This window comes from Macrobrachium nipponense, chromosome 36 (genome assembly GCF_015104395.2).
Source record: "Macrobrachium nipponense isolate FS-2020 chromosome 36, ASM1510439v2, whole genome shotgun sequence".
NCBI classification, from domain to species: domain Eukaryota; kingdom Metazoa; phylum Arthropoda; class Malacostraca; order Decapoda; family Palaemonidae; genus Macrobrachium; species Macrobrachium nipponense.
The window spans coordinates 52,333,998-52,343,386 of NC_087220.1; positions in this window are offsets into that span (position 1 = coordinate 52,333,998).

A 9,389-nucleotide genomic window follows, 5' to 3' on the forward strand; every position below is an offset into this window, starting at 1 on the left:
GGTCTAGACCTCTGTCGGACTCCCAGGACCACAGGGAGAGGGCATGTCGAAAGACCGAAGGAGGGTTACGAGGAAACCCCCACCGATCTGGCGTGCCTTCGGCAGTTTCTGATGAAAATCCCCAGACTGCCAAAGTTCGTGCAGTGCACGAATCCTGAAGGATTGCTTCTCGTCCATCCGAGGCGTCCTCCCGCGCAAGGGTGGAGCTCTCGGAAGGACTCGCGCCCTCTAAGAAGCTTTAGAGAAGAGGACGCTTCACGTCCTCTCTCTCGTCAGGAGTGGGAACGTCAGATCCGCCCCATAACGCCTCTAGGCCTGGACCTCTGTCGGACTCCCAGGACCAGGGAGAGGGCATGTCGAAGCCGAAGGAGGGTTACGGGGAACCCACATCGATTCTGGCGGTCCCTTCGGTAGGACCTGTTGACGTTTCCCAGGCTGCGGAAGATCGTGCACGTGCACGAATCTCGAAGGACTCGCGCCCTCTAAATAGAAGCTTTATATAAGAGGACGCTTCACGTCCCCTCACTCTCTCGTTATGCGTTTCAGTAGGAGAAGTAAGAAGGCGAACGTCGCCTGATCACGTGTACGTCTTTCCACCGAGAAATATTGAAAAGAAGGCAGTTTTCTCTCGCTTGTTTTGACGCCTCTGTCAGAGCGTGACGCTTTTTCCGGCACGCTTTCTTTTGACGCTCGCTGAACGGGACGCTCGATGGACGCCAGGCGCCCGCCAGTGGAAGCCGAGCGTCCTCGCAGTGGACGCCGAGCGCGCGCCAGGACGCCGAGCGTCCTCGCAAATGGACGCCGAGCGCGCGCCGCCGACGCAGCGCCCAGCCGCAACCAGGTTTGTCTCCTGGCTGAACGTTTCTGTTGAACTCTTCAACTTCAAGCTCTTGTTTAAGATTTGAGCCTCAAGAATGTGAAGTAAGCAGTGCTTCGGAGGAAGCTTAAAGTGAACAGACAACTTCGTCTTCGAACCCAGCAAGACCTCGGGTTCGTGAATTCGAGGTCTCTGTTATATTGCTTTTCGTAAAGGTGGATGGAGTTAAGGAAAGCTCAAGGGAAGATCTCGTTTTCTCTACCGCAGTCAAGACTTTGCGATAAGGCAGTTACGGGTTATGTAAAGGCTCGACGTCTCGGCGACGTTCAGTAGGATTCTTGCAAAGGCATTCATCAAAAGGACGCTCTTCAGGAAAGCGCACAAGACAGGACTTCCTTTGCCACCTTTGCCGTTACTGCCAATAAATTTTAAGCTTTAGCAGCATTAGTTGTGATACGGGAGAGGGAAGCTGGTTGGAGAGTTTCTTCCTCTTCCCACCCAGGATAATTTTTGCAAGCTTTTAGCCCATCTGAAAGGGTTTTTCAGATGGTAGATTGTTAGTTTCTAGTCGGGACTACGCTGCCGAATTGAACATCGTCGTTCAATACCTGCCGGTAAGCCTGTCTCTTAACAGGATTCTTGCTTCTTTCTCGTTTGAGACGGGAATCGGAAAAATAAAATGCTCGACTTCCTGGATTACGTTTTGTCAATTCAGTGACTTTCCCCCATTGACAATATACTATCGTTTTGTCAAGTAAGTGGGTATCCCCTCATTGACAAAATATCTCTTGTCCCGTAAATGGGTTAGTTCTCATTGACAAACATCTCTTTAACTTGATATTGCGTAAGCGAATAAGCTCTTATTGACTAGATTCGGAAGAGCTCTCATTCGTCATTCGCAGACTCCGCGTACAAGAAATAGACTTGTAGACTACGTCATGAACGCTTATGTCCAATAACATAAGAAGCTTGAGCTGTTCTGCTTTGATTCTCTTAAGTTTTGTTCATGAAACTTGCCTGTCATGTGTATGTAGCTGTATTTCCGAATTCAGCTATATATATGTCTGCCAGGTAAGTATGAACAAACTTTATTGTGATATAATAAAATATTTTGCCTTGCGTTATTTTACTACTGGTTGGTTCAAGTCATACACGCTGCTGTAGTTACCTCTTCGGATGGCAACTGAGAGGTCTATTGTCTATTATTTTAAGGACATTTAATCGTTACTCCCTGCAGCCTTCCAGGGAGTTTTCCGATTTATCTTTTACCGTTGTATGGTAGTGTTGCTGACGACACAAATGCATCTATATATTTAGCGTTTTCTGTTTCGCTTAAATATACCAGCTTGAGAGTCTCTTTTTGCTCAAAAAATAACGGACCCTATTTCTTCGTAGAATAGGGTTAGCTTGGCAACCCAGACATAAAGTTAAGAGAAGACGTTCGTAAGCTGCTGGCTGCTGCTGTGTCTGACTGTCCAGTTTCCAAACCGAGCCAGTAACAGATCGTGTGCTGTCATGCGCGGTAGGTTACGTCTCTCTCTCCTGCGGGATTGACTGACTAACTGTATCTCTGTCCTACAATCATGGACTTTAGCCTAAGATTGAGGGGATTTCTTACGTGAATGAATAAACGTTGCATTCGTTTTGCCTTACTATGTTCAACAGAGTTATCTCTTAATCCTTTCGGTGCTCGTTACCGCACGGTATAGAACTACGAGTCTACCGCAACATTGCACTTTCATATGCTCTCCTGCTTAGGCAAAGCGCAGCCTTATAGGGAAGTAAGCATACTCGGGAGGGAATGGATGAGCTTGCTGGGGGACCATTTCCTTTCCTGAAGAAGTTTGTTTCCCGAATAGACTGCAATTCAGACCACAGTTTTTTCCTACCGGGGAAACTGAAATATTATTCAAGATCTTAGGAATTATTCTGAACATCTCTCAGTGCGTCATGATAGAAAGAAGGTGCCGGACATCTGGATAGTGTTTCAGATGTCCTGGATCTTAATCTGAAAGAAGTAAATGCAATTTGGTCGTCCCTCCAGTCCTCGAAACGAGTTTTTGTTTTTGGAACCAGTGGTCCACATCAACTCTGATATTCCACAGCTCTCTCATATCTTAATAAGTATCTTCTTCTCGGTCCCTGCTCGAGTTTACGAGAAAGAGCCTATTATAACAACAGGCGTAGAATGTAACGATCCTCTAGAGGTTCGTTACAGGATTGCAAAAGTCCGTACGAAACGTCTCGATCGACGGCAGCAACTTTTGACATCCGAGTGGAATCTTTCTTTAGAAGTTAGTTGAGAGTTGTGGAGACTTTAGGGACGCCCTTTCATTCTTCTCTTCGATATGTTGAGGACGAAGAGGCTTCTTCTTCTCTGCTCCCTTTTTCTCGATCCGGGATCGGTACCATTAAACGCCATCCCATGATATTAAACGGGGATGGATGTTTAGTCTCTTTCCCCTTTTTCAATCGCTAGGAAATGTAATGAGGATTTATGACGTCACAGGGAGCGACAAATTTGACGCTGATCGCCCCATGTTGGCCTTCAGGATCCTGGATTCACAGAGGTCACATCCTTCCTAGTTCACTTTCCAAGGACCTTTTCCGAGAGAGTCGGTCTACTCTAACTCGAAAGGTACCTATAACCTCTCCGCTCTGAGTCTGACAACGTTCAGACTATCGAGATGATTCGACAGGAATAAGATTACCGTCTTCCATTTCCGTCTGAAGAATGGGATAAGCTGGCAGTCACAACTATTAAAGAATACGCAAGATTGTTGTTGAGGCTTTGGGCTCAGAGATTTGGCGTCTGTCAAACAACCAAAGCCTTTCACGATCTTTGAGTTCTGTGGAATCTCGAAACTCGCCTCGCTCACCATACTTTTTGTCTCACCTGTTTTCTCGGAGTCAGACACTCGTGCGAGATCAGGCGACATATAGTAGCCCTGAGTTTCTTGTTGACGAAGTCGGTTGCGTTTATACACCCCCGATGATCGTGTAACATGAGACCAGGTTGGACTGTCAGGCATTCTTCCTTCGGGACTGAATCGCCTTTTTGCTCCTTGCTCCTTTCTCCTGGTACCAGAAGCTCGAGTCAGGAGTTGATTCGCTGACAAACGTTGGGTTGCGTTGATACACCCCCCAAGGTTTGCTTAGATTGAATCGCCCAGGCAGTCCAGACACTCATCCTTCAGCGAAGAATAGTGCCTTATGGTCTTCAGGGTACAGCCTTGCTGTCCTTGATTCGTCTGACTGGTCAACTGGTCGGTCACCTGACTTTAGTACAGACGACTGACTGTGCATGTCCAGATTGAAGCTTTCAATATGGAACTTAGACGTAGTCTGAAGTTCTTGATGTCAAAGCATTCGAACCTCTCCTACCTGTTAACTTCTTGCATGTGATCAGGAAGGCCTTCTTCTAACCACCCTAGATACGACAAAGAGGGTTAGTGAGATTTTAAGCCATCGTCACAAGTTTTGGCTTTAGAGAACACAAGGCGGTGTGCTCTCTAAGCCTTTCGTGGTGGCCTAAGAATGGAAACCCGTTTTGTCCTTGGGCCAGGGGCTTGGAAGCAAGGATGGCACAAGTTAGTGGGCAGGAGCCAGAGAGAGTCCTGTGCCCTGTCAGGTCTCTCAAGTTTTATCCACATAAAACTCAAGAAAGTCGAAGTCATTCGGGCAATCTGCAGTGTTCCGAAAAAGACCAGACTTGCCCATATCGAAGAACACCCTGGCTTTAGTGTTAAGGAGTTCTTTCAAAAATGCTCCTTCATTGTGTTTGCACAAAGTTTGAAATCTTTTTATCTGAATGCTCACGAGGTGAGGGCGCGGCCTCGGAAGCATTTCAACAGAGCATGGCACTCAGTAACATCCTGAGTACCATGTTTTAGCGAAGCAACTCTGTGTTCACTTCACACTCCCTGCGAGATGTGAAGATGGCATATGAGATCTGCTGCTCGCTAGGGCCATACGTGTCTGCAGACACAATCTTGGGGGCAAGAAGTACCACCTCATCCTATTCCTGTAGAAAATGTTAGGAAGAGCTCTTAATTTAGTTGTTGAGTCGCCGACAACGGCGACTTCTTAACTCTTAAGCCTTAGTTAACACACCTTAACTTTGGCTAGGTTGGTCAGGTGGTGATATATATATTTATATATATATATTTATTTTACTTCTTAGCCCTCATGGTATGGTCAATATGGTCTAGTCACATTGTGGTCACGCCCCGTTGGCAGATCATCTGCAGTTGCACCAGCTTTATAGGTCTCTACCTCGCTGGCAACTCTAGTAAAGCAGAAGCAGACTTGGGTGACAGTAATCACAAAGTCGGCTATGCTAACAGGTGGAACCAAGATGTAAATCATCTGCATGCATTTGTTTCCCAAAATCCTTCTATTCTGTCCCTTCCCACCTCCAACGGTGGGATTCAGCTATATATATATCTGACAGGTAAGTTTCATGAACAAAATGATATTGTTATGATACAATAAAGTTTGTTCATACTTACCTGGCAGATATATATAATCAAGTACCGCCCACCTCCCCTCAGGGGACAGTGGAAATAAAAATTATGAATAGAAAAATGGGAATGGTTCCTGATACCCGCCTCCCAGCGGCGGGAATGGGTACTAACCACCTGGCCGACCACTGCGTGTGTCGGAAGTTTTTTAAATTCGGTCGGACTTCAGAAAATACAGCTATATATATATCTGCCAGGTAAGTATGAACAAACTTTATTGTATCATAACAATATCATGTTATATGAAGTAAAATTGCCTAATGTTTAATTTTTCTATGTACTAATTACAAACTGTTTGGTAAAAATGGTGCCGGCTGGCTGCAGGATGGAGGGAGGAGAGAGACAGGAATCCTTTGAACAATCCAAATTGGTTGCAGTATGCAAAGGTTGATAAAATCAATTTTATTCACATAGTAAGGTTACAAAGACAATCAAAGGAAGAGAGTGAGTGAGTTTGAGAGTTTACATTAATTATGTCACAATACATAACCTACATTAATTATGTCACAATACATAACCTTACAGTGGACAAAGGGCAGACTTTTAAAACAAACTTGAGGATTTTGCAAACAAATAAGTAATAAGTCAAGAATGCAAGAAAAGGAAAGAGAGATAAAATAACTTTTCACGAGGAAGCCGTTTCAACAAACAATCGAAGGCATGCAGAAGCTGAAAGCAGCGCTAGTTTGTTTATCACAGAGTTGAGTTACTTTTACAGTAGTAAAATATCATAACAAGCATTTGTCACTAGATTGGTATTTTACCGTAACAAAAATAAAAGTGACTTGGGAAAATCTAGTGTAAGTGAAAGAAATGGGCGAAATATCATCCCGATAGCTAAGTCAGACGGAAGCAGAGCTGTTCCCTCCTCCTCTCTCTCTCTCTCTCTCCTCTCTCTCGCTCTCTCTCTCTCCTCCTCTCTCTCTCTCTGTGCACTGAAAACTGACTCAAATTTTATCATTGTTAAATTTATTTTACTTTTTATGTGAATTGGTACTGCTTTTACGTACATATTAAAGACAAGACGAATGATTTTGTTAATCATTTGTGCTAAATTCTATTGTGAAAAGCTTTGTTCTTTCATTAACTAGACAGTCTCACTCAGCGCACCGAACAGTGCCTCAATTACGATTTTTTTTTCTTTTTCCTGTCATTTGTTTTTCATATTTTATTTTTATTTTTCATATTTTATTTTTATTTTTCCTGTATTGCATTTGTTTGTTTTCATATTTTATTTTTATTTTTCATGTATTGCATTTGTTTTTCTTATTTTATCATTGTTAAATTCATCGGGATATTCCCATTTTATGTGAATTGTTATTGCTTTTACATACATATAGTAATTTTTAAACTCGCTCTTCTCATGCTCTCCTCAACATATCAATGCTCCCTTGTTCAGTCTCAAGTCGGCTGGGCATGATGTCACCGTGGTTACGTACGATTTTATACATCTTTTATGCTAAATGTTATATTGAAAGCTATATTTTATATTATATGCTTTAATCTTTTATTTATTTTGTCGAATATTGTTGTCAAACTATGTATTGTAAATGAAAAAAAACAAAGTTTAACTTGTAAGACGCAGTTGGCTGTCGAATACTAGTATAAACTAGATATTCAAACAGTTCAAAGTACGAGCATTTGTTCGACAAACTATACAAAAAAAATTTTGTTCGAAAAACGGAAAGTTTGACATAAACGTTCGACAAGGGAGGTACCACTGTATGTATATCTATACAAGCAGTCGGCTTACAACATTCCGAGGTTACAATGCTTTTTTATTATATTTATCAGACATTATTTCCAGGGTTACGACGCCTACAACGCTGGTCTGGCAGAAGAAATATGACTCCAAAAATGCAAAATCAATATTTTGAAGGTTTCTTTGTTGAAAAATGCAATAAGAATGCAGTTTACATAGTTTTTAATGCACCCAAAGCATTAAAAGTAAGGTTTTCTTAAGATTTTTTGACGATGTTCTGGCTTACGGCGATTTTCGGCTTACAACGCGTCTCAAGAATGGAACCCCCGGCATAACCTGGGGACTGCCTCTTATTATTTTCTAGAGTATCCAAAAAGAGTGAAGGAATAAAAAATATGATATTTATATACATAAAGTCAATCCCTGGGATTCGCAGGGACAGAGACAACACCCCCCTGGAATATCGTATATTTTCATGTGGGAGACGACCTTTAAATAAGACACGTCAAAAATTAAGGCAAATTTTCATGAATTTATCTCTTATCTATAGTATAAGACAACTTCTTAATTACAAAACGTGTGTGTAGGCTAACTTTTGGTCGCTGTATATAGTATGTGAAGTACTCATGTATCAAGCGACTGGAAGGTCTAATCTTAAAGCTAATTTTAACAGAATTGCAAAATACACGAGGTATAAAATTAGAGTATGTACATAATATTCACATAAGAAACTTGCATCTTTTCCATGGATCTTTTGAAAAGTTATGTACGGTATTCTCATATTACTATGTATTGTATCATAAAATACAATCATGCACCATTTGCACTGTTTAGTTTTTCATGAATGTGGACTGATACCATTTGGGAAATTTTGTTTAGGCATCAATTTCCTTTTAAAGCTAACCAAGGGGGAAAGGTTCATCCCATCGGCTATATATGTTAACCCCTTCTTTACCGGGTGGGTGAGCAGAATGTAAACATTGCGTTTGCTGCCGAACTGAATCTCTCGGTAGTGACTCAAGTTTGGAGGGGTGCCGATCGTAAAAATATTTGCCAAAAATACACTAATCAAGACAGGCTAATGAAATTATCAGGTATTATTAGCACTATAATAACGCATATTCTCTGTTAGTTTTATCATCCTACAGGGAAAATAAATGATTTTATGAAAAAAAATGTGAAACTCAGTGTCCCTTGTACAAGGGACACTGGTGGTCGGTGAGAAAACTACGATCTTGAATAGAAATGCGGTCTTACAGAATGTTGGTATATCGCACCTGGAACATGCACATAAAGTATTATCAAAATAGAACCGTAAATAAGCACGTAATAACAAAAATAAAGAGCAAAAACTAAAGCGAAAGCCCCGCCAATAAATATGGAAATCGCAAATTTTATAGTATATCTTTCAAAAATTGGTCAATGTCATTTTCTACGTTTTCTAAGATTAGTTTCATCACAGAAAACAACTTTAGGGGTATCAGGGGTATCTAAACTAATTTTTCAAGTTTCTTGTCCTCAGAAAAAATCGCTTTTTTGCTTTTTCTCTGGTTTGGTTTTTTTATATATATAAGTTACTATAAGGCTTTATTTCTACCTTCATTTATCTGGTGTTCATATCTTTTATTTGTAAAATGTAATGTGAATAAATAAATAAATACAATAAATGATGATACAACTGGTTTTTTACTTGGGTAGAAGTTATTACATGTTTACGCTTGTCTGGTTTTGTGATTTTTTGTTGAGACGCAGTTCATTTGTCACCTACACACTACTATAAGCAATAATAATATTTTTTTGGGTTCATCATACGTCTGGCATCGTGTCATACTGTTTATTTTGCTCCAAACTCTTCAAACCGAAATTACAGAATGATTGGAAGTCCCTATCTGAAAAGAGGAGTTTTGGTGGTACTATGCATACCACCTTTATGCACCCGGTGCGGTGTAGTAGACTTGAATGGTGGTACCCACCTACCTCCAAACAAACTTTCGGTAATGAAGAGGTTAAAACAACAGTGAAATGTGTCTTTTCATGTCCAGTAGGGAAAGGTTTGTCCCATCTGCTATACATGTCAAAACAATTGTAAAATTTTGTTCTTTCTTGCCCAGTAGTTTTTCTCTCCAATTTTGAGTTTGATGGCTTATCAAAGTTGGGAGCGAGTTTCATCCATGTTGCTGATGCATGATAATTTAAAGTCATTAGCAGTTTGGACACTTGTTTTCTCAGCTTCAGCTACAATTAGCTGCTTAAATTTAGCAGGTAATTCTTTTAACAAATACAGTAATTATATACTACCGCATGACAGTTGAAGTGTAAGCAATACAACTGTTATCCGATTAGGTTG